The following is a 4,803-nucleotide window of genomic DNA, read 5'->3' as shown; positions in this document are numbered from 1 at the left end:
TCCGCTTTCTTATTTTACCCCCGCATTACGTGGGAGATTTAAAAAGCTTCAAACTGGTCAGCGAGGTTGTGAACAAGCGATAGATATTGCTGCATGGCTAGTCATGCGCTTCCAAATCTCCGCTGACTTGACTGCATACTAGCTTTGAATCCACATAAGCGTGCAAAATTTTAACATTTAACTTATGCGCAATGCGCATACCTGCTAACAGAACCTCATACTCTGCTTCTTTGTTTGTAACAGCAAAATTAAACCGCAGTGCGTATGTATGCTCTTCACCATCTGGGCCTGTTAAAATTATACCCGCACCTGCACCAGATGCGTTTCACGCACCATCGGTGTACAATTCCCATGATGACAAAGTTGGTGCAGGTGGATCCTGATGTTCTGCTGACGCCTCGACATCCGTAGGTAATTCTGCTAGGTAATCAGCAAGTATTTGACCCTTAACCGCACTGCGCGAAGAAAAATTTATCTCATGTTCACCTAATTCAACTGCCCACTTAGCCATTCGGCCAGAAATCTCAGGCTTGTATAACACCTGAAAGAAAAATGATTGCGTTAGTCAATGCGGTAACCCCGGTCATTGCCGCAAAGTAGGCGTTTACCAACCTGTTTGATTGGTTGATCAGTTAGAACCACGATTGGATGTGCTTGAAAATATCGGCGCAAACGCCGCGCCGTATGGACCAGCGCATATACAAGCTTTTCTATTGGTAAGTAGTTTACTTCACTTGATGTCAGCGTCTTGCATACGAAGTAGACCGGCATTTGCGTCTGAGAAAAACCTCAGTCGTTAAATTTCTGCGATATAAATAAAGCATGTAAATTAATGGATTACCTTTTCGCGATCCGCGATGAGGACTGAGCTGACAGCTTCCTTCGATGTCGCGAGGTACAGCGTTAGCGTTTCTCCTGATACTGGCGCAGTAAGTGTTGGTAATTCTGCAAGCACCTTTTTCATCTCCTGAAAGGCTGATTCTGCTTCCTGAGTCCATACGAAGTCTTTTTTCTTCAAACAATTTTTCAAAGTATTGAAGAATGGTAATTGTCGTTCTGCGGCTTTCGACAGAAACCGTGTGATAGCCGCAAGCTTCCCCGTTAGACTCTACACATCTTTCTTTGTCTTCGGAGATGGCAAATTATCAATGGCTTCAATCTTTTTGGGATTGGCCTTGATACCCCGCGCTGTCACCACATGACCTAAAAACTTGCCTTCCTCTTCCCCAAAACTACATTTAAGCGGGTTAAGCTTCATGTTGATCCTACTCAGAGATGCAAACATTTCCAGGATGTCCGCGAGCATGTCTTCTTCGGTGTTACTTTTAATTACCAAGTCGTCGACGTACGCTTCAAGATTTCTACCGATTTGGTGCTTGAATGCTGCGTCAATTACACGCTGATAGGTCGCGCCCGCATTCTTTAAACCGAAAGGCATCTTCTTGTAACAATAAATACCCTGCGGCATATGAAAAGCAGTCTTGTCCTCATCTTCCGCAGCCATTAAGATTTGGTGATAACCCTTGTATGCATCCAAAAAACACTTGTACCTAAATCCCGACAGTGATTCTACCTTCCAGTCTATCTCCGGGAGAGGGTAGTTGTCCTTAGGACATGCCTTATTAATGTCTTTGAAATCAACGCACATTCGCCAGTTACCGTCAGCCTTTTTTACCAACACAGGATTTGCAACCCATGCCTGATAACGCACTTCCCGCAGAATGTTTGCTTTGACAAGGTTGTCCACCTCTGCGCACAACCAATCACTGCGGTCTAGAGCCATATGCCGCTTCTTTTGCCTAACGGGTGTCAATGATGGATTAACGTTTAACTTATGTTCCGCAATATCCCGCGGAACCCCGGTCATGTCTGACTCGCGCCATGCGAAAATATCTGCGTTAGCTGACAATATTCCATGCAACTTGCCCTTCGTTTCGGCTGACAAGCCTGCGCCGATTTTAATTCACTTATCCGGATGCAAGCGATTTGCTATTACTGCACAGTTTGCAAGTTGCTCTTCTACGCTAGGAGCACTTACAGACGTGACAGAGCCACACAACTCGGTTGCTTGATGTGACGCAACTGTGGCGATGCCTCCTACTGTGGGAAACTTAATCAAACCATGCACTACCGATGGTATGATGTTGAAACGCCGTATGAAGTTTCTCCCTAGCAGTGCGTTATATCGTGAAGTTGAACGAAGCACATAAAAATCGACCAATTCATGCCTGATCATCTGCGGGTTCCTGTCATCCGCAAGCTCTATCATTAATTCTATCCGGCCTAGCGGCCACGAGTTTTCTCCGAAAAACCCTGATAGCGTAATATCAGGCTGGCGTAACTGCGCTTTGACTTCTGCCGGAAGGAAACGATAACAATGCTCATACATAATATCGACACCGCTACCAGTGTCAACATGCATGCGCTTAATCTGGATTCCGCAATCAGGGATGCGACATTTGATGATAATGGGCTCATTAATAGAATCAATTGACATTACAGGAGGGAAAGTGATTGGGAGAAGCTCCCAATCCTGGTGATCATTGTACTTTCTCCGCTGGCTGATTTTCTCTGCGTCAACCATGTTAATGGTTAAGTCGGCATTTTTCGCTTTGTCAACTTTCTGCCACGCGAAAGTCTTAGACTTCGAAGCCTCTTCTGCGGCCTTTCCCTTATCCTTTTTAGGTGGTTTTAAATGATCCAATTTGCCAGCGCGAAGCGCTTCCAGAACCCGTTCCATCAAGTTTTTACACCGATTGGTATCGTGACCATAGTCGTCATGAAATTCACAATACTTTGTTTTATCCCGCTTGCCAAATTCTGTAAGTGGAGTTGGAACCGCGAAGGTCGCGCATATTGGCTCCGTTGCCAAAATTTCCTTGGGCGTTTTGGACAAACTTTTGAGCAGCACATAGTTCTGATTATTGATACCGCGCTGATTATTGTTTCGATAATTGCCACTGGACTTCCCCTTGTCACTCCTGATAGGACCGCCGCTGTGATATCGTCCGCGAGAGTTACTTCCGCGACTTTGATCACGCGATCGATCATCATCATCTTTTTTTTCATTTCTTGAGCTAGCGGTGGGAATATCGTTATCTTCGCCACTCCGCATATAATCATGGCATTCTTTAAGTGCTTCAGTATAAGTTGCTGGCACCGTATGGCGTAAACGCTTAACCAGCGTCGGGTGACGCTCTGAATTTATACCATGTATGAGCCCTGAAATCTGCTGCTCTGGCTTAAGATCTGGTATGCGCAGGCACTCATTAGTATACCTTGTGAGAAATTCGCCCAAAGATTCCTTGGGCTTCTGCACGATGTCATGGCATTCAATGTGAGTGCGCTTGCGTGGTCTCTGATTCTGATATTGCAGTAAAAACTTTGTCCGCAGATCCATAAACCCGGCAATACTACCCGCCGGCAACTTATTAAACCACTCACGAGCAATACCCTGTAGTGTCATAGGAAATATCTGACACGCAACCGGATATACCCAGCCTTGAGTGCGCATTGCGCCTTCGAAATGCTGTAAAAAATCATCTGGATCGGTCAGGCCATTGTAAGTACCCAACGTGCTAGGTATCTTTGGTGCTGATGGAAACGGGTATGCGGTTATATGCGGAGGAAACTTGTCAAAGGTAGTCGGTAGCTCGAATGGTGGTTTAACAGGATCCCCTTTCAAGTTCGCAAAGAAACGCTTCATCATGTCCTGAACAAAATCAGGTTGTGAAAATAAGTGAACCATATCAGGAGGTGCGGCCTGCATGAATTGACTTGCAAGATTTGCCTGCCCTTGAACATTTTGCCAAGGTTGACCCTGCGTCTGCGGATATAACCAAGGCTGATGCGTTGGAAAAGAGGGATAACTTGAAGACGCAGAGTACACAGGTGGCTGTAAAGGAAGTGAAACATGTGGCGCAGATATCCGCGAAACTTGAGGATACACACTTAAAAGCCCAACTGTATGCGCTGTGCTTTACTGCTGCGCTGTTATCGGCACCCAATGAGAGTTTGCATCTGGGATGACACCAAACCCCCAACTATTAAGTAACGCCTGCGCATCTGCAGGAGTTAAAAATTATGAAACTGGGCGCGGTGGTTGCCAAGGTTGCAACGGTGTAAATGACGAATTCTGCTGAATGCTCTGCGTATGCAGAGGTATTGAAACAGTGGTACTGTAAATAGGTACCTGGCCGCAGCAAACCACATGCGGCCCTGTTGTTCCACCGCTAGTGCCTGCAAAGATGACCCTTGGATCCATTGACGAAAAGTCCAGCCGCGTGGTTGTGACTGGTGAGTTTGCTCTTGGCGGTGTAACCCCGTCTGAATATATCGGCTTGTACCTCTGAAAGGGTTCGCCGGATATAGGTGGAGGGTACATCGTGTACCCCGCCTGAATAGCTGCCCCCTTAGTCATAACCGGTGTCTGTTGACTACCAGACGGTGCGTTCTGAACATCTGTTTGGGTATGTTCCGATGATTCCTCGGAAGTCATGATACTGTTAAAGAAAAAATTCAAAAATTTTGTAAATAACGAGTCATACAATTCAAAACCTTAAAAGAAAAAGCAATTAAACAGTCTTGAATTAATTTGATTCTCAATGAAAGCACCACTTGATCATGCATATTTTAACCGTGGGGTTTAATATGTCTGCTCAATATATAAAGAGGGGTTTAAGGATCTTAGAACGTGGCTCTCCGGTCCGGCTACCGTGAATAACCCTGGCCGACATGATGGTGTCGGCGGGGTGGCCAAGTGATTAAGTCCACCTCCGATAACGGTCGTCGATCAAGAGGCCC

The sequence above is a fragment of the Rutidosis leptorrhynchoides genome, chromosome 10 (assembly GCF_046630445.1).
Source record: "Rutidosis leptorrhynchoides isolate AG116_Rl617_1_P2 chromosome 10, CSIRO_AGI_Rlap_v1, whole genome shotgun sequence".
NCBI classification, from domain to species: Eukaryota; Viridiplantae; Streptophyta; class Magnoliopsida; order Asterales; family Asteraceae; genus Rutidosis; species Rutidosis leptorrhynchoides.
Note: the sequence above shows the minus strand (reverse complement) of the source record.